General features: G+C 44.9%; 1 pseudogene; it reads right to left on the minus strand.

Annotated features, from left to right (window-relative positions):
* Positions 1-940: 940 nt before the first annotated feature.
* LOC143171955 (arylsulfatase B-like) overlaps positions 941-27,984 on the minus strand; it is a 96,888-nt pseudogene continuing 69,844 nt past the window's right edge.

Genomic DNA, 27,984 nt, shown 5'->3' on the forward strand with positions numbered 1-27,984 from the left:
GAATAAACACTTCTCCTAATGTGCTGGCTACAGTCTCGCTAATATGGAGCAATATCTGGTTGGTCTTCTTCACCAAGACAGCACATGGCAACTCTTGTTCAATTTATTGTCCAGCAGGATGCCTAGATGTTGGGGTTTTTTGTTGGTTTTGGGGTTTTTTTCCCCACAAAAATGCTTTCTATCTGGTCAGAGCTCAGTGTATACTCTTACATGGGGCTATTCCATCCCAAGTGCAGGACGTGGCCTTTGTTGAACTTCATGAAGTTTTTGTTCACCCATTTCTTCAGCTTGTCAAGATCCCTCTGCCTGACAGCCCTGCCCTCTAGTTGACCACCATTCTCTACTCCAGTTTGATATGTTAACAGTGAACAGGGATTAGGGATTTTGCTGTATTCCGGGAGGTTGGTTTTTTTTACTCTGTGAGATTTCTGCCTGTTCCCTTTTCTGGACAGAGGTGCACATTAAAAGCAAAATTTATAATTTCAACTGTTGTATTTTTTTTGTATTCTTTACAGATATGTAACAGCTTCCAATAGAATTTGTCTTCTGGACAAACATGAAACCAAAAATCAGTTTATTCCACAAGAGAATTCTGGATGTCCCTGCTGCCATGATTCACTGCAGCTTTTTAACAAAAGTAATCTCTTTCAGGGAGGGAGGCAACGTTTTACCTTCTGCTTTAAAGGTATATTGTTGACAAAGAATATTCAAACAACAGATTTATAATTTTATCAACATTTCACATACAATTTTTGGGAAGGAGAGAGTGGGAAAGGACTGAAATAAGATTCCCACCATATTTTAAGAGTAAAAAATACTCTTAAATGAGCTCACAATTAGCAACAGTGTAATAAACAATGTAAGAAATATGTAACTAGGACCCTGAGTCCATAAAACAATCTCTGCTACAGGGATGTTTTGCAGGATGCAGTGCTGTGTACTATGCCCAAGGACCTCAAGTCCCAGTTGCTGCTGGATCACAGTGGGGATCCTCATCAGAGTAGAACACGGGCACTGAACATTTATAATAATACTGAAGCTGTGAGAGCAATTTTTTCACCACATGAGGATATTTTTTAGACAAATCATTTTTCTCTTCAGGATCACGAACAATATCAAATAGCCAAAGTCTCTTTGTTGGTGGATCGGATGACTGAATCTTTGACTCATTGGACAAAGATGGTGGAGGGAACCAATGACTGCAGCCTACAGAAACAGGAACAGACCAAGGGTTAATTCTCAAATACAGAGCAGCAGTGTGGAGAGGTAGAGTTATACTGCAATCTAGGAATTCACTAGGTCCCTTGACAAACCACTGGCCAGTGACTGTTGCTGCATTCCTTAACTCTAGCCCAGCATCAGAGTCTCTCTAGTCCAGGGCTACCTATACAAGAGTCCTATTTATATAAAAAAGCTGCACCATGGGGATTCAAACTTCTATATCACTCAATTTCAAATCAATTTAATAGACTTTCTTCTTGATAGTTTTTCCACTACTGTGAAAGTCATTTGTATACAAAATATTTGCAAAATGAAAGAATACGTTGTCTGGATTTTAGAAGTGCCCCTTCTAGATTTTTGCATATGATCAAAACCTGAGAAGTTAGCAGAATAAATAAGAGAAATGATAATATATTAAACAGAATAAAACTGTGTTTGGGGCATGGGGGAGATATGACACATTGTACAAAAAAGGAGTTACTTCATTACCTGAATATCCAGTTAGTAACTTCCACTTTCCACATTGGATTGCTGCATGCATGGATATATTGAAAAGTGTATCATCCCATGGAAAAGAATTGTTCTGTGGTAAAGATGCCCTATTGTCAATGTCAAGACCTTAATGGAACAGTAAACTATGTTAGGTACATTGCATATACATAAAGTCATTTTTAGAACTCTGTTGGGAAAAAAAGTAGTATCATCCATTTATTTTTATGTGTTGGATAAAGAATTTGTTATATATATGTGCAAAGATCTGTGCTACAATTCACTGGATGTATTTAACTCTTAGAACTTGAACTGCACCCCAAAAAGTGATATGGTTACCAGTGGAGAAAGTCATGCCTGAGTCTGGATAACTGGACTCATCTCGTATACAGATATTATATGTGTATCTCATAGACCTATATTAGGAATGCTCATGATTGTAATTGCTAAATTTGCTCATACAAGTGCCTGTATCTTTTGCCAGTTAGGAATATAGGATTGAAATATCTCCTGAATCAGTGCTACTACTGTTAATTATCTTAGATCACTCCAGGGAGCAAGTCCTAGGTCCTGACTTGTATCCACACGCAGAGAGCTGTCTCTGGAATGAGCTGGCTACATTCACACAGATCCACATCTGGCCAGCAAGGTACTTCTATGGCATGACACAGAGTAGAAAGAGTCACATATGACGTGGCCCCATATCCAGATATTGCAGCAAACTCTCAAGTGTCAACCATGTGCAAATTCGCTCTCAAAAGGAGTCTTGAAGCTCTTTATAGGAGGGAACTCAGAAAAAAATTATCATGCATACACCAGGGATGATCAGGAGACCAGTTCTTTACTGGAACCAGGAGGGAGTCAGACAGACACTCCAGGAGCATCCAAACCTGCAACCATCTTGCATATCAGTTTTCATAAACAAGACAGGACTTTAAGAAATAAAATCTAAGAGTTTTATATATTAACTGTATCAGCTGATACCTGTTTACCAAAAAAGCTACCAAAAGGCAATCAGACTAGAAACATGACATCAGGAGGTAGAGAGAAACCAATGTTGATTTTCTAGTATCTTTCAAGAGATGATTTTCAATCAGCTTAGGGAATTTGAAGGACTCAGTTAGATTTTTGCCACTGAAACGAAAAAGACAATCCATGAGATGTACAATGATCATGTGAGATCCAATATTAGAGGCAGTACTAGAGGTTTCTAAAAAGAGTAAATTCTGTACATCACTGGGGCATATATACATCAGATAGAAGAAAGCAACAGAAAGTTTGGAAAGGAAATGCTAGGACACAATTTCTCTTTTTTTTTTTTATGAAGGTCCTGCTAAGTTTCTATTTCATTACTGGGCTTCATACTTTAAATCAGTTTTTCTTTAATAAGCACTTTTTGTGCATACCCAAGTTCTCTTTTTACATCAGACTTGCATAATGTTCCCAGATAAATAAGTCTATAAAAGGGGACTACTTGTTTAGAATATACATACACAGATTGGGGAGGGCTCAGCTCATCTTAGATCATGAAGCACTGAAGCTGATGGTAAAAAAAAAACAACACCCTATAAAAACAAGGAAAACTTCATCAAAATCCCCAGAAGAATCTCTTCTGGAAGATAAATCCATACACAGCCATGTGATGTCTGTAGCAGATACAAAAGAGTTTAAAGATTAATATTGCTTACTTTTCAACATCAGTATGTTATGTATTATTTTGTCATACTGTTTGCTACTGGGAATACTCATCTTTGCCATTTACTTTCTTAAACAGCACAATGAAAGACATTCAGCAGATCAAAAAACACATCCATGTTTTTTAAACATTACATCTCAAAATTACAATATTAGGGGTTGGTCTAAAGGAAAAATTATAAGAGTCTGCATTTCCGATTTCAAGGTTTAACATGCAGAATATGCTTCTGGTTGCTGAGCTACGGTATGTGAAGCTATAGCATTACACAAGATAAATTATTTAAAATACTTGAAATAATATGAAAGACTGTATTTTTAGACATACTTTGCAAAATATCCTTAGAATGCCATACATAAGACTTATAATAAGATTCAAGAAGACAAACCAATTAAAAAAAACCCATTATTTGGTCCAGGTAACAAAACCAAACAACTCCGAACCTAAGAAATGGTTTTACCAGAGCTTGTAGTTGAAATTGTTTGGTAGAATATTATCTTTCAGCAAAATTTTTGAAGAGAAAAAGATAAATGCACTCATGTTGAGCTATTATAAACAGAACTCTGTCAGTCATGTTAACTCACCCACTGCAAGCACTTGTGCCAAAGAAATGTACTATTATTCAGCCAAGTGCATTGCTTCACAGGCAGTACAGGTCAACTTTTATCAGACATACCAGCCATGGAAAACAGACTGATGCTTGTCTGAATGCACTCTGTATAGGATATTTATAGGATTGCCAGTTTATTACAGTAGATACAGTACTAAGATAAATAAAAACGTTGCTTGATATGAGTTCTCTTCTTCTCATTGTATGACTTTCACCTTAAGCTAGAATATTCCTCCCCTTGCACTTACCTGACTTCCTCCTTCTCTTCAGCACAGCTAAGTTTCTACCTCTGTCTTCATTCTTCAGCTTCTGCTATGGCAGGTGAAATACAAAATACCTGGGCAGTCCTCTCCCTCGCCATATGAATTTTACAGGGATCCCTTTTCCAATTTGGCAGACTAAAGAAGTCACATTCTTTTTGTTTCCTTTGTAAGATAAAACATTCATTCCCTAAGCATCTAAGCAGTTTTTCTCTACATCCGCTCTAGATTGTTTTTGTTGCAGTTTTTTTGTTGGTTTGGTTTTTTTTTTTCCCCAGCATGGTTGACCAGGCAGTAACAACAGCCCCATGGACTAATTCAGCAGTCAGAGGACGGATGCCTTTATGGATCTGTGTAATCAAGTCGGCCTTCGCATGCCCACATACTCTCTTTATAGACTCATATATCAAAAAAACAAAGCTTTTGCTTGTGCAAAGAGACTAGACATTTTATTTTTCTGCAGTTTGATCACTGTCATGGTTTAACCCCAGTCAGCAACTAAGCCCCACACAGCCGCTCGCTCACTCCCCCACCCCACCCCGCGGGATGGGGGAAGAGAATTGGAAGGGTAAAAGTGAGAACACTCATGGGTTGATCTAAGAAAGTTTAATAATTGAAATAAAATAATAATAATAGTGATAATAATAATAATAAATTGTAATGAAAAGGAAAATAATAAAGAGAGAGAAATAAAATCCAAGAAAGACAAGTGATGCAAATGAAAACAATTGCGCACCACCAACTGACGGATGCCCAGCCAGTCCCTGAGCAGCAGCCCCCCCGCCAACCTTCCCCCTAGTTTTATTGCTGAGCATGACATCATATGGTATGGAATATCCCTTTGGTCAGTTGGGGTCAGCTGTCCCAGCTGTGTCCCCTCCCAACTTTTTGTGCAACCCCAGCCTACTCACTGGTGGGGCGGTGTGAGAAGCAGAAAAGGCCTTGACTCTGTGTAAGCACTGCTCAGCAATAACTAAAACATCCCTGTATTATCAACACTGTTTTCAGTAGAAATCCAAAACATAGCCCCATACTAGCTACTATGAAGAAAATGAACTCTATCCCAGCCCAAACCAGCACATTCTCCACCCCTTATTCCATACCATTTACATCATGCTCAGGTCCCACACTATCCAATACATTCTCAGTACCCACCCCCCACTTCCTATCCTTTGATATAATACACAGATATCATTCCCTTAGTCTATGGACCACCCTTGTGGAATGTCTGCAAGATGTCCATAAAATGACCACTGAGTTCATTTAGTCCGTGACTTTGGGCTCCATCTGTGATGGTGGTCACTCAGGACAGGAGAGGTGGTGTGTTGCATGGAGTTACTCGGCACCAAAGCCAGCTCAGGTCGGGTCACTGCTGCACTTGCACTGCTTCTTGTAAAGTTTGTCCTCCATTGGTTCAGGTGGTTCTTGCGATAGTAATTCCTATAACATGCAACTCAAATCATGGGTTACAACATTTCAAAGGTATTTCCATTACAATCTCCACCCCTGGTCCCTTTGGGCCAGGTTATAGGGTTTAACATTGCAATGAACTCCTCCCCTTGCTCCTAGCCTGGCTAGCAACAAGGGGTTCCTGCTATAGTAATTCCCATAACATGCAACTCAAATCATGGATTATTTTCACCCAGGATTAAATCACCTTGAGGTACACACTGGACTCCCCCAACCTTCTGCATTACCCAACAAGTGCACCCAGGTCCCTGAACAAAAACAATCCCACGAATAGGTTTACCCTTTCCTGAGGAAGGAATAACCCAGACTGTTTTTCCCAACAAGTACCTTATATGTACTAGAGGGATCTTATCTCCTTCCACAGTTTGCAGGGGTTTTGATTGGGCAGGGCCAGGATGACTGGCAGATCCTCCAGTGTTAACTAGCCAAGTGGTTTCTGCGAAATGTGTATCCTGATGTTTGAACATCCCACCACCCATTGCTCTCAGCGTAGTCTTTAACAGTCCATCATAGCGTCCAATTTTCCCAAAGGCTGGTGCATGACAGGGGATGTGATACACCCACTCAATGTCATGCTCTTTGGCCCAGGTGTCTATGAGGTTGTTTCGGAAATGAGTCCCGTTGTCTGACTCAATTCTTTCTGGGGTGCCATGTCGCCATAGGACTTGCTTTTCAAGGCCCAGGATAGTGTTCTGGGCGGTGGCATGGGGCACGGGATATGTTTCCAGCCATCCGGTGGTTGCCTCCACCATTGTAAGCACGTGGCGCTTGCCTTGGCGGGTTTGTGGGAGTGTGATGTAATCGATCTGCCAGGCCTCCCCATATTGATATTTCAGCCATCGTCCTCCATACCAGAGGGGCTTTAACCGCTTGGCTTGCTTGATTGCAGCGCATGTTTCGCATCCATGGATAACCTGCGCAATAGTGTCCATGGTCAAGTCCACCCCTCGATCACGAGCCCATCTGTATGTTGCATCTCTTCCTTGGTGACCTGAGGTGTCATGGGCCCACAGAGCTAGAAATAACTCACCCTTATGTTGCCAGTCCAGATCCACCTGAGCCACTTCAATCTTAGCAGCCTGATCCACCTGCTGGTTGTTTTGATGTTCTTCAGTGGCCCGACTCTTGGGTATGTGAGCATCTACGTGACGGACTTTTACAACCAGGTTCTCCACCCGGGCAGCAATATCTTGCCACAATGCGGCAGCCCAGATGGGTTTGCCTCTGCGCTGCCAGTTGCTCTGCTTCCATTGCTGCAACCACCCCCACAGGGCATTTGCCACCATCCATGAGTCAGTAGAGAGATAGAGCACTGGCCACTTCTCTTGGTCAGCAATGTCTAAAGCCAGCTGGATGGCCTTTACTTCTGCAAATTGGCTCGATTCACCTTCTCCTTCAGCAGTTTCTACAACTTGTTGTGTTGGAGGTGGAAACCTGCTGTGTGGAGTGCGAAGTTTCCCCACAATACGACAGGACCCATCAGTGAACAGGGCATATTGCTTCTCATTTTCTGGTAGTTCATTATACATTGGGGCCTCCTCAGCACGCGTCACCTCCTCCTCTGGCGATATTCCAAAATCTTTGCCCTCTGGCCAATCCATGATCACTTCCAGGATTCCTGGGCGACTGGGGTTTCCTATTCGAGCCCGCTGTGTGATCAGTGCAACCCACTTCCTCCACGTAGCATCAGTTGCATGATGTGTACATGGGATCCTCCCTCTGAACATCCAGCCCAGCACCGGCAGTCGGGGTGCCAGGAGGAGCTGTGCTTCAGTGCCGATCACTTCCGAAGCAGCTCGAACCCCTTCATATGCTGCCAATATCTCTTTTTCAGTTGGAGTATAGCCAACCTCATATCCTCTGTATCCCCAACTACAAAACCCTAGGGGTCCACCTCGAGTCTCCCCTGGTGCTTTCTGCCAGAGGCTCCAGGTCGGGCCATTCTCCCCGGCTGCGGTGTAGAGCACATTTTTTACATCTTGCCCTGCCCAGACTGGCCCCAGGGCTACTGTGTGAACTATCTCCCGTTTAATTTGTTCAAAAGCTTGTCATTGCTCAGGGCCCCATTTGAAATCGTTCTTCTTCTGGGTCACTTGATAGAGAGGGTTTACAATCAGACTGTAATTTGGAATGTGCATTCTCCAAAAACCCACGACGCCTAAGAAAGCTTGTGTTTCCTTTTTGCTAGTTGGTGGAGACATGGCTGTTATTTTGTTGATCACATCCATTGGGATCTGACGACGTCCATCTTGCCATTTTATTCCTAAAAACTGGATCTCCTGTGCAGGTCCCTTGACCTTACTTTGTTTTATGGCAAAACCGGCCTTCAGCAGGATTTGGACTATTTCCTTCCCTTTTTCAAAAACTTCTCCTGCTGTGTTGCCCCACACGATGATGTCATCAATGCATTGCAGGTGTTCCGGAGCTCCACCCTGTTCTAGTGCAGTCTGGATCAGTCCATGGCAAATGGTGGGGCTGTGTTTCCACCCCTGGGGCAGTCGGTTCCAGGTGTACTGGACGCCCCTCCAAGTGAAAGCAAACTGTGGCCTGCACTCCGCTGCCAAAGGGATTGAGAAAAACGCATTAGCAATATCAACTGTGGCATACCACTTGGCTGCCTTTGACTCCAGTTCGTATTGAAGTTCTAGCATGTCTGGCACAGCAACACTCAGCGGTGGCGTGACTTCATTTAGGCCACGATAGTCTACTGTTAGTCTCCACTCTCCATCAGACTTCCGCACTGGCCATATGGGACTGTTAAAGGGTGAGCGAGTCTTGCTGATCACTCCTTGGCTCTCCAGTCGACGAATCAGCTCATGAATGGGAATCAGGGAGTCTCGGTTGGTGCGATATTGCCGCCGGTGCACTGTGGTGGTAGCGATTGGCACCTGTTTGTCTTCGACCTTCAGCAACCCCACAACAGAGGGGTCCTCCGAGAGACTAGGCAAGGTGGACAGCTGTTTAATTTCTTCCGTCTCCAAGGCAGCTATACCAAAAGCCCACCGGTACCCTTTTGGGTCCTTGAAATACCCTCTCCTGAGGTAGTCTATGCCAAGGATGCACGGAGCATCTGGGCCAGTCACAATGGGGTGCTTCTGCCACCCATTCCCAGTTAAGCTTTACCTCAGCCTCCAACACAGACAGTTCTTGGGATCCCCCTGTCACTCCAGAAATACAGATGGGTTCTGCCCCTTTGTAGCTTGATGGCATTAGGGTACACTGTGCACCAGTGTCCACTAGAGCCTTATACTCCTGTGGGTCAGATGTGCCAGGCCACTAAATCCACACAGTCCAGTAAACCCGGTTGTCCCTTTCCTCCCCCTGGCTGGAGGCAGGGCCCCTGTATTCCTCGTCGGAGTCTTCATTACTTATTTTTTGTAACTGCAAAACAGAAGTCCCTTCATCAGGGTCAAAAGTACAATCAGCCCTTCTACTCGGCCCAACAGACACTGGAACAGCAATTTTCCTGGATGGATGCTTTTTGGTTGTTGTTTTTCCTTGCAGTTCCTCTACTTGAGCTTCTAGTCTCCAGGTAGGTTCACCATCCCACTTCCTCATGTCCTCCCCCTGGTCACGCAGGAAGAACCACAGGGTTGCATGTGTGCGCCACTGGTACCCTCTCCCTTGAACAGAAAAAGGCTGACTTAATAGCTGAGGCCTTGGTTGGAGTGCGTGAGGAAGACCTACCCTTCTCGGCTTGGTCGGACATTTTTTGGGTCAGTCTGTCCACAGCCGAGACACAGGCCTGCATGGAGGAAGCGAGATTATCTTCGCATTCTCAGAGTTATCCGGCCAGTTCATCTATAGTTGGTGCCTCAGCGTCTGTCCAGCTCATTATCGCCAGGGTGTGGGTGTATGTCGTCGGTGCATTTTGTACAAACTTTCACCACATGGACCGCACACACCGGATTTCATATGGGTCTTTGGATGCCTGGTTGTCATCCAGGTCATTATAGATCACCTCCACCATGGCTAATTCCCTCAGATACTGGATACCTCCCTTAATGTTGGTCCATTTGCTCTGGGAATTTGCAAGTTCTTCCTTGAAGGGATACCTGTCCTTCACACTTGACAGGAGTCACCGCCAAAGACTGAGGACTCCTGCCCCTTTTTCCAATGCCTTTGTCAATGACCTTATCCTTAGCAAGGGATCCTAGCTGCCGGGCTTCCTTTCCCTCTAATTCCTGGGCCCAATATCCCAGCATCGGAGTAACCAGCTGAGAATTAGCTCACCTGGTTGACAGCTAAAATCTTTTCGCATATCTCGCAGCTCACTTAGGGATAGGGATCGGGTGGTTTCTGTCTTATTTATGATTTCAGTCTCTTCCTCTTCCTGTTCTTGTGACTGCTCTGCTGCAGAACAGGCTGCCTCTTCTGATTCTTTTTCCTGCTCCCTCTTAGGAGAAGCTTCTTCATCCCTTACTAAACGAGCTGACTTCCGCTTCCATTGTTTCTTTTTAGTTATAGGGGCGGCTGATATAGTGTCCGGTTTAGCCATAGTGTCTGTTGATATGTTTTCCCTCTCTTCTCCCTGAGGGTGCTGCATAATATCGAGCAGTGTTTGGTAGATGCTGGCCAGGGCCCAGCACAGTGTGGTAAGTTGTGCCTCTTTGGAATAGCCATGTCATTTTTTTTTTCCAAACATTCTATCACTTCATCAGGATCCTGTAGTTGTTCGGGAGTGAAGTTCCAGAACCTTGGAGGTGAGAAGTTCTCTAGATACCTGCCCATATTCTCCCACATGCCGTGCCACCCATGACCATACTCTTGCGGAGTCATATTCCTAAATTGCTTGTTAACTTCAGACAAAACCGAAGCAATATTCCTAAGAAATACCAATAGTAGTATTTTAACTACCCAAGGATGTTCAAGATACTGGAAAGTTATTGTAACGAGGGAGAAAACATCACAGAAGAAGGTAGCGAAGGTGCCATTCTGTATTTCCTCCATAAAAAACCTCTCAGAGGAAGAAGTATAATTGTTAATTGTCTCCATGAGATGGTACCAAAAGTACAGTAATGGCTTCAGTACAGAGCCCAAATACCAGATTACGCTCAAGGTCAGTGTTTTAATAACAAATCTCCCAGGCAAAACATCTAATCACTACAGAGCACAGCAAACTGCAAAAGCCAACACCAATCTTTAACATGTACAGCAAAAAAAAGAGCATGATGCAGATCAGATAAACTAATATCGAGAACAGATGAATCAATATTGTCACCCACAACTGTTAACAGATATAAATCCCTTCTAATACACTCTGGTCAATCTGTTATTAACTCAAACCCTTCAAGCCCCATGTTGGGTGCCAAAAAAGACTGTTGTGGTTTAACCCCAGCCGGCAACTAAGCCCCACACAGCCGCTCGCTCACTCCCCCCACAGTGTAATGGGGGAGAGAATTGGAAAGGTAAAAGTGAGAAAACTCATGGGTTGATCTAAGAAAGTTTAATAATTGAAATAAAATAATAATAGTAATAATAATAATAATAATAATAAATTGTAATGAAAAGGAAAATAACAAAGAGAGTGAAATAAAACCCAAGAAAGACAAGTGATTCAAATGAAAACAATTGCTCACCACCAACCGATGTATGCCCAGCCAGTCCCTGAGCAGCGGCCCCCCAGCCAACCTTCCCCTTAGTTTTATTGCTGAGCATGACATCATATGGTATGGAATATCCCTTTGGTCAGTTGGGGTCAGCTGTCCTAGCTGTGTCCCCTCCCAACTTTTTGTGCAACCCCAGCCTATTCACTGGTGGGGCGGTGTGAGAAGCAGAAAAGGCCTTGACTCTGTGTAAGCACTGCTCAGCAATAACTAAAACATCCCTGTATTATCAACACTGTTTTCAGTAGAAATCCAAAACATAGCCCCATACTAGCTACTATGAGGAAAATGAACTCTATCCCAGCCCAAACCAGCACAATCACCAGTGTATCAGTGGCTAATGAAATACTAAAGCTTTGCTTTTACCTTAAAAAAAATAATAATCCCACAGCCTTTGCCATGAATTTTCTTATTTTCAGAAGTTTCTGTTTCCTGAAGCCCAGCTTTGGAGCCTCACCAGCTCCTATATTTCTTTTTAAGTACTCTCTTGGGAAATGATGCAACTTTTATTATTTAAGAAAGCAGGGAAATTTCATTCAGATAGTTATTTTTAAATATTTAATGCTACAACAATTTGATCTAAATATTTTAGTGTTTTGTTTGGAGATGTAGGTCACCAAAAAAGTATTCAAATCGCTTTTATATCTCTGTAGAAAAAACAAGTACTTCAGAAAATGTTACCCTTGGTATGTGACTTCAGAGGTTATATCGTATTTCAAGACCATCCTTAGCCTTAACAGCCTGAAAACCAGTTTCAGGATCAGATTTCAATAGGAATTGAGGTGGCCAGCTCCCACTATCCACAAAAGTACTTTATGATCTAAATACATTAAAAGCCTGGCCCTTTGCCCCTTATGAAAACTTCAGCTTAGTTCTTTTATTTCCGTTATCGTACATTGTCTCTATAAACAGATATATATTCCAAATTAAGATGTAAAATCCTAAATAATTTTCAATAGCTAATTTGTATCTTCAAGAGACCTGAATTCCAACGTCATCAATTCTGAAAAATCTATGCAAGATGCTTAGAAAGCATCAAAAATGTTACCTGCATTTGCAAAAATAGTTTCCATGTTAATAACTTAAATATTCCATAGCATACCTTTCAGGTAGGATGCTGAAAAATTTACTACTGGGTAAGTATATAAATAATATCCCAAATGATGACCAGAGAATACATAGGACTTTTTAGAAAAGTGAACGATCTTTCAATGCATTAAGCCTTGCTAATGCACAAGCATAAGTACAACAAAAGGGAAAGTAATGAACGTGGGGGAAAAAAAGCCAACCCTAACTCTGCATACACAAAAGAATGTGCTCTGAACAAGCTATTGCTATTTAGGAAAGAATTATAATAAACAGGTAATGCCCAGCAGCAGTCAAAAAAAGCAAAAATAATATTATGAAGTGGCAAAGAATGGGACACTGCCACAGCCTAGGTCCTTGTTGTGCCTCACACTGGATACTGTGCAGTTTTGGTCCCCACATTAAAAAACAGATAAAGAAAAAACAGAAGAGCTACAAAGAGATGTGACAAGGAAGATTAAAGCTATGGAAAAGCTTCTATGTGAGGACTAAATAAATAGGACTCTTCATCCTCAAAGATGGACAACTGATGAGGGACAGGACAGAGATCTATGAAATTGTGCGGCCATGACAAGTTGAATGAGGAACAACTGGTCTTTCCTAATAGGGGTCATCAAATAAATTATGAAGCAGCATATTCAAAATAAATGATAGGATATACTTCCTTATCACAAACCCAACTCAAGCATGGAATTCCTTTCCATGGGATGTTGTGGATGTCAGAAATTTACACAGGTTGAGTGATAAAAAGGGTTCACAAAGTGGAAGAAAAATCCATCAAGGATTCTTAAATCCAAAATCACAACTGAAAGATCAGGAGCTCCATTAGCTACAGGTTGGGGGGGGCACACAAGAGAAGTATATTTATGTGCTTGCCCTCATACACTCCTTCCTACACAACTGCTACTCTCGGAAAAAGAATAATGAGCTAGACAGATTTTTGGCCTGATCATACACAAGACATATTACCAAATTGCTTTCAGTTCAGGACAAACCAAATATTTTGTTTACAAAGGAAAGCGATATGTCCAAGCAGATTTATGCAACCCCTTTTATTATATTAATCTCTGTATGTACTAAAGTGAAAGGGTCAAAACTTTTGAAAAAGGTAAGTATATATGATTCAGATTCAGGTTTAACTGTAGTTTTAGAAATACATGATCACCATGAGTCATTTCTAGCATACCCTCTAGTTTACTTTCAGTGTTATTCTTAAAAGGAGAGATAGCATAAAGAAATGAGAATATTCATTTGTATTAGCAATGGTTTCCAATGCACAGAATAATCTGTATCAATGTAGACAAATCAGTTATTTGCTTAAGGCTTGTTTTTCACTCATAGCAGAATGTAAATCAAGAGCAAAGTCATTGAAATAATGGAGTCACACCAGATTTATACTACTGTGATTAAGATCGGAATCTGATAACCTACATTAATTCCCACTTTAGTCATACAATTTTAAATTTTAAAAAACCCTACAATTTACAGAAATGTTACAAGAAGACAGGTTTTGCCATACTGAAGAAATTCTTTGGTACATTCAATCCAGCAGTGTGTCCCAAGAAGTAATTAATAATGGATGAGTCAAAGTAAAACAGAAAGTATAAACCAAAACTCCTTACTTTGCCCAGCAGTGTCTTCTGAACAATCTTTTCTTTCACTTCACTTTGCATAATTTTTTTATGATCTTCCCTATGCTTGGAATGTGCTTAGCCATGTTTTTTCCTCCTAGCATTTCAAAAAGGCTCTTCTGATCTCATTAAGTATCCCACGTGTACTCTTGATTCAATACATCATTTAGGTTAGGTGGGTAGCTCTTCCAGAGAAAAAAAACCTGTCTGCCTATGTATTTTTGCATACACTTACAACAGCTTTCTGCTTAACTCATTAGTTCACCTATCCAACTGGGCAATGATTTCTGGGGGTGGAAAATAGGAAGAAACATTTCTTCACATTTCTTCCCTGTTGATCAATGTATGCTTGAGAATCGATCATCTATTCCTTGGCTCATACAATCCTAGTCACCTATCAGAAACTTATCTAAAATAAAAAAAATACTAATTTATCTGACCGCCATGAAAAAGACAGAAATGTCTGAAAATCCATTTATTTTCTGTGTAACTCAAAACCTTTTAAGTTCTTCTACTACTGCTGTGCACCAAAATAACTTTGTGACCCTTTGATGCCTGCGATGCTACATGGCAATAAAAAAAAGAAGGGTTGACGCAGTTTTACTACATTTTACAGCTTTAGATGTCTTATCAGAAGCGCTCTACTCCTCGTCCTGTACAGGGCCTATAAATGCAACTTGTTTATTTTTCTCTCAATCTCATGATGTTCCTGACAAGTTTAACTGATATTCTCTGAAATATTTAATATTCAATCAAGAGTAAATACTAAAACCAAAAAAGTTTTCCTAATGCAAGCAAAATCAAAAAATAGCAAAAAGAACAACAAAAAGCCACTGCAACACAGTACTTGACAGCTAGGCTGGAAAATTCAGATCTCTCAGCATCTTTGTATATATTTCCTATGATTTGTTTCAATCTTTTGATTTCTACTTTGCAAAGCAAATATTTCAAGTACCCCATGACCATAATTTGTAAAAAACCCCCAAGATTTCAGGATAGTCAATACCTGTATTGTGTAAATTTGCAAGGTTTAAAAAAAAAAAAAAGAAAAGATACAATCTGAACTTTTTTTTAAAGAAAGGCTCCACTTCTTTAGCTCAGTCTAAAAGATAAATATGTAGAAACATTTCATTAAATGTAATGAATTTATTTAAGAGTATGTTTATTTAACCTTTGCTTTCTAATTTTTAATCATAAGAAGGAAGAAAAAAAACTGCAAATTTTCAGCTGAGATTTAAAAAATAGAATATATATGGGAATACATATTCTATATCAATATATATGATATTCACACAGATCTAATAAGCATAGATCAATTACTCTTCTCATTCCTCTAGCTCTCCTTTTTCCTTTTTTCAATGAGACCAACTCCAGAAATTTGTAGAAACCTAAAACGTGGAGTGACCTGGTTTCGGCAGGGATAGAGTTAATTTCCTTCCTAGTAGCTGGTACAGTGCTGTGTTTTGGATTTAGGATGAGAACAAAGTTGATAACGCACCCATGTTTTAGTTGTTGCTAGGTAATGCTTACACTAGCCAAGGACTTTTTAGTTTCCCATGCTCTACCGACTGAGAAGACTGCAGGTGCACAAGAAGCTGGGAGGGGGCACAGCCAAACTGGCCAAAGAAACATTCCATACCATGTGTCGTCATGCTCAGTACATAAACTGGGGAAAGCTGGCCGGGGGGGCCGCTGCTCGGGGACTGTCTGGGCATCGGTCGGCGGGTGGTGAGCAATTATACTGTGCATCACTTGCTTTGTGTATTATTATTATTATCATATTATTATTATCATCATTTTATTTCAATTATTAAACTGTTTTTATCTCAACCCATGAGTTTTTCTCACTTGTGCTCTTCCAATTCTCTCCCCCATCCCACCGGGGGGGCGGGAGTGAGCGAGCGGCTGCGTGGTGCTTAGTTGCCAACTGAGGTTAAACCACGACAGTCCTTTTTGGTGCCCAACATGGGGCTCGAAGGGTTTGAGATAATAACAGATTAACCGGACTGTATTAAGGAATTTATATCTGTTAGTAGTTGTGGCTCACAATGTTGGTTTCTCTGTTCTCGATATTGATTGGTGTAATCTGCATCGTGCTCCTTTTTTTGCTGTACATGTTAAAGATTGGTGTTGGTTTTTGCAGTATGCTGTGGTCTGCAGTGATTAGTGATGTCTCGCTTGGGAGGTTTATTTTTAAAACATTGACCTTGGGCTTAATTTCGTATCTGAATTTCGCAATGAAGTCAGTACTGTACCACGGATACCATTTCGTGGAGACAACTAGCAATTACAGTGACTTTTCTGAGAGTTTTTTTACGGAGGAAATACAGAATGGCAGTGTCACTACCTTCTTCTATGATGTTTCCTCCTTTGTTACAGTAACTTTTCAGTATTTTGAACATCCTTGGGTAGTTAAGATACTTCTATTGGTACTTCTTGGGAATATTGTTTCGGTTTTGTCTAAAGTTGGTAAGCAATTTAAGAATATCATCCAGATATCTGCCCCAAGGCTGAATAATTATGAGTGGCAGGGTGTGTGGGACAAGATGGGCAAGTACCTAGGCCAATGGGCACCCCCAGTGTTTTGGAACTTCACCCCTGAGCAAGTGCAGAATCCTGAAAAGTTAGTAGAATATTTAGAAAAAGTATGCTGTCACCCTGGCAACTCCAGAGAGATGCAGATCATTGCAACGTGCTGGGGCCTGGCCCATGCCTACCGAGCCCTGTTCAACACCATTCAGTACCCTCAAAGGGAAGAGAAGGTCTCTGGACCTGACGGTAAAACGACACGCACTGCGGCCACTCAAACCCAGGCGACACGCCCTGCGGCCACTCAGACCCCGGCGACAGGCCCTGCGGCCACTCTGACCCCAGCAACATGCACTGCAGATACTCAGACGCCGGCAACAGGCCCTGCGGCCACTCTGACCCCAGCAACATGCACTGCAGATACTCAGACGCCGGCAACGGGCCCTGCGGCCACTCCAACCCCAGCGACAGGCCCTGTGGCCAATCAGACCCCAGCAACAGGCCCTGCGGCCACTCAGACCCCGGCGACATGCCCTGTGGCTGAACCAAAAAGCCAACCTGTGCCGGTATCAGTCGCCCCTGTACACAAGAAGAAATCTTGGAAGCAGAAGGAAAAGGGAAGCGGAGGAAGAACTGTACGAGTACCCTGGAGAAGGGCCATCATGAGAACAGCAGGAGGAGAGCCGGCCGCTGATCGGGGAGGAGGAAGAGGAAGAACTCATAAATGAGGCAGTGACCACCCGATCTCTATCCCTGAGTGAGCTGTGAGATATACGAAAAGATTTCAGCCGTCGTCCAGGCGAGCATATTGTCACCTGGCTGCTCCGATGCTGGGATAATGGGGCCAGTAGCCTGGAATTAGAGGGTAGGGAAGCCAAGCAGCTGGGATCCCTTTCTAGGGAAGGGGGCATTGACAAAGCGATTGGAAAAGGGACACGAGTCCTCAGCCTTTGGAGGCGACTCTTGTCAAGAGTGAAGGAAAGGTATCCCTTTAAGGAAGATGTCATATGTCGCCCAGGAAAGTGGACCACCATGGAGAAGGGTATCCAGTTTCTGAGAGAATTAGCTGTGCTGGAGGTGATTTATGATGACCTGAGCAATGAACAACTATCCAAAGATCCAGATGAAGTCAAGTGCACACGACCCATGTGGCGGAAGTTTATAAGGAGCTCACCATCGTCATATGCCAATTCATCGGCAGTGATGACCTGGAAAGATGGAGAGGAACAAACAGTGGATGAATTGGATGGCCAACTCTGGCAATATGAGGAAGGTCTCTCTTCCTCCCTCATCTCGGCTGTGGAGAAACTGTCCTGGGAGTTCCAGCAACTCAGAGAGGATAGGTCCTACTCCTCACCTGTACGGACCAGTATCTCGGCTATTAGGAGTCAGCGTTCTTTTGCTCAAGAGAGAGAATATAAAGGGTACACACCACGGGGCACCCTCTGGTTTTACCTGCGTGACCACGGAGAGGACATGAGAAGTGGGATGGAAAACCTACTTCAGACCTAGGGGCACGGGTACGTGAATTGCAAGGGAAAGCAATCACAGAAAGAGGTTCTTCCAGGAAAATTGCTGCTCCAGTTTCCAGCAGGCAGTTCTCCAGAGTAGAAGGGCTGATCTTACTCCTGATCTTAAGGAAGAAACTTCTGACTCGTACGTACAAGAAATGAGAAATGAGTACTGTGATGAGGATTAGAGGGGCCCTGCCTCCAGCCAGGGGAGGAAAGGGACAACCGGGTTTACTGGACTGTGTGGATTCGGTGGCCTGGCACGTCAGACCCACAGGAGTATAGGGCTCTAGTAGACACCGGTGCACAGTGTACCCTAATGCTATCAAGCTATATAGGGGCAGAACCCATCTGTATTTCTGGGGTGACGGGGGGATCCCAACAGCTAACTGTATTGGAAGCCGAAGTAAGTCTAACTGGGAATGGGTGGCAGAAGCACCCCATTGTGGCTGGCCCAGAGGCTCCGTGCATCCTTGGCATAGACTACCTCAGGAGAGGGTATTTCAAGGACCCAAAAGGGTACCGGTGGGCTTTTGGTATAGCTGCCTTGGAGACGGAAGAAATTAAACAGCTGTCCACCTTGCCTGGTCTCTCGGAGGACCCCTCTGTTGTGGGGTTGCTGAAGGTCGAAGACCAACAGGTACCAATCGCTACCACCACGGTGCACCGGTGGCAATATCGCACCAACCGAGACTCCCTGATTCCCATTCATGAGCTGATTCGTCGACTGGAGAGCAGACTCAGCAAGACTCGCTCACCCTTTAACAGTCCCATATGGCCAGTGCGGAAGTCTGATGGAGAGTGGAGACTGACAGTAGACTATCGAGGCCTAAATGAAGTCACGCCACCGCTGAGTGCTGCTGTGCCAGACATGCGAGAACTTCAATACGAACTGGAGTCAAAGGCAGCCAAGTGGTATGCCACAGTTGATATTGCTAATGCGTTTTTCTCAATCCCTTTGGCAGCGGAGTGCAGGCCACAGTTTGCTTTCACTTGGAGGGGCGTCCAGTACACCTGGAACCGACTGCCCCAGGGGTGGAAACACAGCCCCACCATTTGCCATGGACTGATCCAGACTGCACTAGAACAGGGTGGAGCTCCGGAACACCTGCAATGCATTGATGACATCATCGTGTGGGGCAACACAGCAGGAGAAGTTTTTGAAAAAGGGAAGGAAATAGTCCAAATCCTGCTGAAGGCCGGGTTTGCCATAAAACAAAGTAAGGTCAAGGGACCTGCACAGGAGATCCAGTTTTTAGGAATAAAAGGGCAAGATGGACATCGTCAGATCCCAATGGATGTGATCAACAAAATAACAGCCATGTCTCCACCAACTAGCAAAAAGGAAACACAAGCTTTCTTAGGCGTCGTGGGTTTTTGGAGAATGCACATTCCAAATTACAGTCTGATTGTAAGCCCTCTCTATCAAGTGACCCAGAAGAAGAACGATTCCGAATGGGGCCCTGAGCAACGACAAGCTTTTGAACAAATTAAAGAGGAGATAGTTCATGCAGTAGCCCTGGGGCCAGTCCGGGCAGGGCAAGATGTAAAAAAAGTGCTCTACACCGCAGCCGGGGAGAATGGCCCGACCTGGAGCCTCTGGCAGAAAGCACCAGGGGAGACTCGAGGTGGACCCCTAGGGTTTTGGAGTCGGGGATACAGAGGATCTGAGGACCGCTATACTCCAACTGAAAAAGAGATCTTGGCAGCCTATGAAGGGGTTCGAGCTGCTTCGGAAGTGATCGGCACTGAAGCACAGCTCCTCCTGGCACCCTGACTGCCGGTGCTGGGCTGGATGTTCAGAGGGAGGGTCCCCTGTACACATCATGCAACTGATGCTACGTGGAGTAAGTGGGTTGCACTGATCACACAACGGGCTCGAATAGGAAACCCCAGGCACCCAGGAATCCTGGAAGTGATCATGGATTGGCCAGAGGGCAAAGATTTTGGAATATTGCCAGAGGAGGAGGTGACGCGTGCTGAAGAGGCCCCAATGTATAATAAACTACCAGAAAATGAGAAGCAATATGCCCTGTTCACTGATGGGACCTGTCGTGTTGTGGGAAAGCATCGGAGGTGGAAAGCTGCTGTATGGAGTCCTATGTGACAAGTTGTAGAAACTGCTGAAGGAGAAGGTGAATTGAGCCAATTTGCAGAAGTAATGGCCATCCAGCTGGCTTTAGACATTGCTGACCGAGAAAAGTGGCCAGTGCTCTATCTCTCTACTGACTCATGGATGGTGGCAAATGCCCTGTGGGGGTGGTTGCAGCAATGGAAGCAGAGCAACTGGCAGCGCAGAGGCAAACCCATCTGGGCTGCCGCATTGTGGCAAGATATTGCTGCCCGGGTGGAGAACCTGGTTGTAAAAGTCCGTCACGTAGATGCTCACGTACCCCTATCATGCACCAGCCTCTGGGAAAATTGGACGCTATGATGGACTGTTAAAGACTACGCTGAGAGCAATGGGTGGCGGGACGTTCAAACATTGGTATACACATTTAGCAAAGGCCACCTCGTTAGTCAACACTCGGGGATCTGCCAATCGAGCAGGCCCTGCCCAGTCAGAACTTTTACTTACTGTAGATGGGAATAAAGTCCCTGTAGTGCACATAAAAAATATGCTGGGGAAGACAGTTTGGGTTATTCCTGCCTCGGGCAAAGGCAAACCCATCCGTGGGATTGCTTTTGCTCAAGGACCTGGGTGCACTTGGTGGGTGATGCGGAAGGATGGGGAAGTCCGATGTGTACCTCAAGGGGATTTGATTTTGGGTGAGAATAGCCAATGATCTGAATTATGTGATGTTAACTGCTACATAATATTATATGCCATACTAATGATATTACAATAAGAATCACCCAGACTAATGAAGAATAACTTCAGTGAAACCAAGCAAAGCACAGTGATGATGGTACCAGAACTGACTTCAACATGAAACAATCCACCACCACATACCATCTCCATCTTTCCTGCCCTGGAAGATTATTATGACAGATGGAGCCCGAAGTCATGGACTAAATGAACTCACCGAACATTTTAGAGGGATGGCCCATAGACTAAGGGAATGAAATCTCTGTGTGTGTGTGTATATATATATTAAAAAAAAAGGGGGTGGTGATTAATGAAAATGTACTGGAAAATATGAGACTTGAGCATGACATAGATGGTACAGAATAAGGGGTGGATATTGTCCTGGTTTCGGCAGGGATAGAGTTAATTTCCTTCCTAGTAGCTAGTACAGTGCTGTTTTTTGGATTTAGGATGAGAACAAAGTTGATAACGCACCGATGTTTTAGTTGTTGCTAGGTAATGCTTACACTAGCCAAGGACTTTTCAGCTCCCCATGCTCTACCGACTGAGAAGGCTGGAGGTGCACAAGAAGCTGGGAGGGGGGCACAGCCAAACTGGCCAAAGGGACATTCCATACCATGTGACATCATGCGCAGTACATAAACTGGGGAAAGCTGGCCGGGGGGGCCGCTGCTCGGGGACTGGCTGGGCATCGGTCGGTGGGTGGTGAACAATTGTACTGTGCATCACTTGCTTTGTGTATTATTATTATTATCATATTATTGTTATTATCATTTTTTTCTCACTTGTGCTCTTCCAATTCTCTCCCCCATCCCACCGGGGGTGGGGGGAGTGAGCGAGCGGCTGCGTGGTGCTCAGTTGCCAACTGAGGTTAAACCACGACAAATGGAGAAGTGTGGATTTGATGGGTGGACTCTCCGGTGGGTGAGGAATTGGTTGGATGGTCGCATCCAGAGGGCAGTGGTCAACGGCTCAATGTCCAGATGGAGGTTGGTGACGAGTGGTGTCCCGCAGGGGTCCGTATTGTGAATCGGTACTGTTTAATATCGTCATCAATGACATAGACAGTGGGATCGAGTGCACCCTCAGCAAGTTTGCAGATGACAAGAAGCTGAGTGGTGCGGTCGACACGCCTGAGGGACGGGATGCCATCCAGAGGGACCTGGACAAGCTCGAGAAGTGGGCCCGTGTGAACCTCATGGGGTTTAACAAGGCCAAGTACAAGGTCCTGCACCTGGGTCGGGGCAACCCCCGGTATCAGTACAGGCTGGGGGATTGTCACGTCCCACCTGCGGGAAGGGGAGAGTGACTAAGGACCGCAAACCCCCTCGGTGTGGATTAAGGTGAAATAACACTCAAGGTCCAAACACGAACTCCAACTTTAATGGCACGAACACTTCTATAAGCATCAACCCTCTCTGTCTTAATATATAATACAAGCTAAGCGGCTTTGTGAGGAGTTGAGGTAGGCCTTGTATTACTTAGCAACATCAAAAGCAGAGAGCAAGAAGGAGGAGGGGGGGAGAGAGAGAGAGAGAGAGAGAGAGATGGGAAGCAGGAGAGAGGTAGAGAGAGAGAGAGAGATCACCAATCCTGAATCCAGCGTCGGACATGCCAACGGGGGGGGAGGGGTGTCGGTGTGGAGAGTGCCCTCAGGAGGCTCACGTGCGCCCCTATTTATTGGCTCCAGCCCAAGGTTTCTAGTATCTTCTCTCACCCCAGCTCCAGGAGTGGTTGAGACATTAGTCAGTCAAGGAGAGTGACACCGGGCCCCTCCCCGTGGCTGGCTTCTGGAGCTTTCCCTGGGGCATTGTCTGTGCTTACAGCACAGTCACTTGGGCCTCGTCCCTTACACCACCCTGTGGCTCAAACACTCCGAGGTCCTCTTTGATGGTGGTGATCTGGACATATCGCAGAGAGGAAGAGATAGAAGAGAAGGAGTGGCGAATCAGGCACCTCATTACAGCAAAGCCGATAGCTAGACTGATTAATATTATCAAAGACATTACTAAGGCTTCTACTATCCAATCCCACCATCCTGTAAGTCCGAGGCTTTTGAACAAAGTTGAAATCCATGAGGCTGGGTTCCAATCCCCTTTCCAATCACTCGGTAACATTGACTGGAACAAGTCTCCTGTCTTGGCTGTGATTTCCTGCATCTTCTGACGGGCTTCCTCGATCGTGGTCGTAGCATTGTGTATGGTAATGCAGCATTCTCCAGCCGTATGGTTTAGCACTCCACACACACCTTGTTCTTTAACTAGCAGCATGTCTAAGGCTAAGCGGTTTTGCAAGGCCATCTTCGACACCTGCTGAACCTGTAAATTTAATTCCCCAAAAGCATGTGTGGTCCAATTACTCAAAACATGCATTTGCCAGGTTAAATTTTCTAACACAAACTGGTGTCTTTTAAGAGTTACATATGGGGTGAATATATTTTCTAACATCAGAGATGTTGTCATGCCCCAGGTATAATAGTCAGGTATTTGGACTCCATGCACTGCCCACTCAGGTGCAGATTGGGGTGTTTGAGTATCTTGTTTCTTTCGGTTGTACCCAGAATTAATATAATCAAATGTTTTGGAAGGGCACATTGATGGAATCCCGATGGCATAGCATAAACCTGCCATTTTGTGTATATGTAGGTGTGAGTACATCTTCCCATCTGAACATGCCCAAAAGGTACCTTGAGGGGCTGGATATTTAGCAATGGAACATGTTGATGGGTCGTGAGATTCGGCTAGTTTGGCTTCCCCTTCCCATGTGCGTCGGTGGCCACCCAGGTATAGAGATTTAGCAGTTTTTTTTAAGGTTAAAGGCACCGCTCCCACCATCGGTAGGTCCATTAGAACAGGTTGTCCCAGATAATTGAGCGGATTCACCGGATCTTTAGCCTCCCTTTTTCCGGGGAGTATGGACGGAGGCTTGGGGCAGAATGCGGTGAGTCGTGGGCACCCGTTAATTCCTCAGCGGCTATTAACTTTATATACTGCATCTGATAGTCGCTGTGCCCACCCAGGTTTGTGCGGTTTCAGAACTTGCTTTAAGAGTCCGTTGGTGCGCTCGACAATGCCGTTTGCCTGGGGGTAGTATGGGGTGTGGAAGATCCACTGTATTCCTTCGCTTCGTGCCCACTCTTGAACCACCCCGGCAGTAAAGTGGCTTCCATTATCCGATTGGATTGATTGTGGTTTAGGTAGATAACTGAACCATAACTTTAAACCTTTTACAGTATTATCTCCCGTCGCCCGTCGTACTGCTTCTGCTTGGGTCAATCCCGACACCACTTCAACTCCTACTAGTACATATTGTTTTCCCTCAGACATCCGAAATGGACCAATGTAGTCCACCTGCCAAGTGTCCCACAACCCTTTATTATCTCTTATGTGCAGAGGCGGGTCCTTAAGGGGGTTGTGCTCCCCTAATCGGGTGCAACATAAGCTGCACACGGAAATAATAGTGTTACACAGCTCTCTGGTTACAGACCACCCTCTGCTAATTGCTTCCCTAAATAGATCTTTACTTCCCAAATGGCCTTGTTTTACATGCAACCATTCCAACAGGTGTTCCCATTTTTCCCCCTCACCTTCTACAGCCATTCCTGCTAAACAGGTTAATGAGTCCACCTGATTATTCAGAAGGTGAGCTGGGTGATTCCCAGCTTGGTGTGCAGCAACCCACCCTACTAGAAAGGGTTTCTGCTTGGCGATATTTAGGATTTCTTCCCATTTTTCTCGTTGCCACACTGGTACCCGATTGACCTCCCATTGATTCTGTTCCCAAAACGGGAGCCATTCGGTGCATCCCTTGAATACAGCGTATGAGTCTGTGTAAATAAACACTGGTTCTTTAGTCTCAGCTTCTTTAACAACCACGCTCCACACAGCTACCAATTCTCCCACTTGAGCACTTCCCTCCCCTTCTGTTACGATTCGGTTCCCGGAATCAACATGTAGGGCTACCGCCCGGTATTTCCACGTCTTTCCCTCTCCCCTAGAGGACGCATCAGTGAACCACATGTTTTTCTGGTGGGGGTTGAATGGAGGGGCAGGTTTTATATGAGAGGGGGGTGGTCCCTGATTTGGTTGGTTGTCAGGAGGTTCTTGTATTTGGAGCATTTTAGGTGCTCCCTCCTCTATCTGGCGCGTATGGCAGTAATGATCTAATTGCGCATACCACTTTCTTATTGTTTCTCGCTGTGCAACCCCCGCAGGGGGTGGGGTTCCGGCCAGTACCAGCTTCAAGACCTTAAAGGGTCCTTGAAGAATGATTGGTTGTTGCCGTATGATTTTTTCAGCTTCCTGTAGGGCTAAACTCACCACAGAGGCCCTTCTCCCAAACTGAGTAACGCTTTTCTGCGTCTTTGAAGCTGCGCGAGTAAAACCCGATGGGACGGGTCGGACCCTCTGGTCCGTGCTGCCACATATGTATAGATAGTCCGTGGATTGCAATACCCCATTCAATATAAAGCGGGTCTGTTGGGTGTATGGGCCCCAAGGTCTGATATACCCCAGCCTCAAAGATTAACAACTTTAAGGCTTCTTCATGGATGGGGGTCCAGTCCCAGGTGGCCCTCTTGCGAGTTAAATCATAAAGGGGGCGGGCTATGATGGAGAAGCCTGGGATATGCTTTCTCCAAAATACCAATAAGCCTAGGGCATGTTGCAGCTCCTTTTTATTTCCCGGCATCCGTACTTGTTCAAGGGTAGTTAAGGTTTCGGGAGGAATACACACTGTTCCTCCCTTCCACCAAATACCCAGGAACTTTACCTCGGAAGATGGGAGCTGTACCTTTTCCGCCGGAATCTGAAGCCCCAAATTTTCTAGGTGAGTAATTATCTTAGATTGGGTTTGTCCCACCGCCGTGGCATCAGAGCCGCCGATCAATACATCGTCGATATATTGATATATTTTGACCCCCTCTCCGGGAGTGACTCGGGCAAGCTCTTGTGCCAGTGCGAAGTGAGCAATGGTCGGCGAATGGCGATATCCTTGGGGGAGGCGTGTGAAAGTGAATTGCACACCTTCCCATGTAAAGGCAAAGCGATCTCTGCTTCCTGTAAGGGGACCATAAAAAACATATCATCTTTCACGTCAATGGTTGCTAAAATTTGGTGGGCTTGCTCCTGTATAGTTGCGATTAATTCGGCCATGTTAGGCACTGCGGCTGTCAAGGGGCCCATGTTGGCATTTAAACGCCGATAATCAATTGTCAATCGCCATTTTCCATTGGGTTTACGGACTGGCCATACCGGGGAGTTATAAGGTGAGCGAGTGGGGATGATTATCCCTTGTTCTCGCAGTTCGGCTATCACAGGAGCTATTCCCTTCCTTGCTCCTAATGGTAGGGCATAGGGTTTTACATTAACAATTTTGGAGGGGGGGAGCACGGGCGCCGATTGTAAAAGTCTTATGAGAGCTGCGGGGAGTCCAAATTTCCACTCCCTCCCCTTTGAGTCTACCCAGGCTCGCCCCTTCAATACATCAAGTCCCAAAATATTCGTAGGCAATACACCCAGTATCATCGTAACCTCAATAGGGGATGTGTCCCCTGGCAACCAGCACTTGACTCGAGCTGTGGGCTGCGGTTTGGAGTTTACGAACACATCCGTGACCCAGATTTGCTTTTTGTCAGTGACTATACCATTGCGGTTAGCAACGTCCACCTGAAGTGCTGACATTTGAGCACCTGTATCTACTAGGAACGTAATGGGGGTCTTAAAGAGACCGAGGGGAAATGTTATCAATAGGTCCCCTTTACTATTTTCTGTGAGCCTTCTTAAATGGGCCCACTGGCCGTCCCCCGGCTCACTTACTGGGGACGGCGCATCCGGTTTCCCATTCCCAGGTCAATCAAATCCTTTTCGGGGGCGGTAGGAGCCTTAGAGGCAATCATTGCCCTATTGTCAAATTGGGGTTCTGCCCTCATACTCTCCCGAGTGGGCTGTTCAAATTTGGGGGGCATTTTCTTTTTGTCTTTCCAGGCTCAGATGAGTTTTTCTAAGGCCATAGTGGGCATACCATCCATTACGTCCCGGGGAATCCCCTTTTCGATTCCCTCAGCCCACAATAGGTTTCTCTTTGCCCCCAAGGTTTGCGCAGGGGGCGGGGATCAATTCTCCTGCTGTTCCGCTCTTCGCACCGCAGTTTTCGATTTTGTGGCTCCCCCCGTGATTCCCATCCTCCTACCATAATTTATTAACTCTTGGGCTACTTCGCCCCAAGTCATGGGCCCTCCTTGGGCTCGTCTCCCTCCTCGTGGGGCTAGCGCGTCCTGCAAGCGGTCTTGCAGTTGCACTGCATGTAGTTTCAAGGAATCAGGTAAACCTCGGATTAGGGGAGTCGTTCTGTTGGGGTTAGCAATTAATAACATTGGGGAAGGTTGTTGAGGGACCAAACACCTATCATGCATTAATTGAAGACAAGCAGCCTTTTGCAGACTCTCGATCAAGTGGTTTGTGGTCGGGGTTTCAATACACACGGGATCTCCCCTTTCCAAGGGGTCTAGACCCCCTGCCCAATAGGCAGCTCGCTGGGTTAATGACCACGGCTCCCTGGGGTCATCGGTAGTTAGGAAAACTCCTGGCCCCCAGTACCCCTGGGCCTCATCTTCTGACAACAGGATTCGGTCACCACTGGTTAGCGATACCCTCCATACATATTCCATTTCAGTTTCTTGGGCCAATCTAGTATATTTCTCTTGGATTTTTGACATTTCGGCCGCCGAGTACGGCACAGTTCAGGCGGTGATTTGCGGAGCTCCCCGACCTTGGCCGTCATCAGTGGTCTCCGTTTTAATCACCGGCCTCATCACCACTTCCCCATTCTCGGGGTAAAATATTTCTCGCTCGATTTCTAGCTCTTTACTTGGGTACAAAGGTCTTAGGCTCTGCTTTTCGGCCATCTGTGCCAAGCTTGTAAATCCCGGCACACTATCTGGAACAGAAACAAAATCTGTCCGGTCAGGAGATTTTTGTCCCCCTTCCTCTAATTCGGACCGTAAAATTTTTTCTCGGTCCAGTGCATCTGACAGGGCCGCGTGGAGTCGCTGAGTAGTGTTGCGTTCAGC

Source organism: Aptenodytes patagonicus, chromosome W, assembly GCF_965638725.1.
Source record: "Aptenodytes patagonicus chromosome W, bAptPat1.pri.cur, whole genome shotgun sequence".
Lineage (NCBI taxonomy): Eukaryota > Metazoa > Chordata > Aves > Sphenisciformes > Spheniscidae > Aptenodytes > Aptenodytes patagonicus.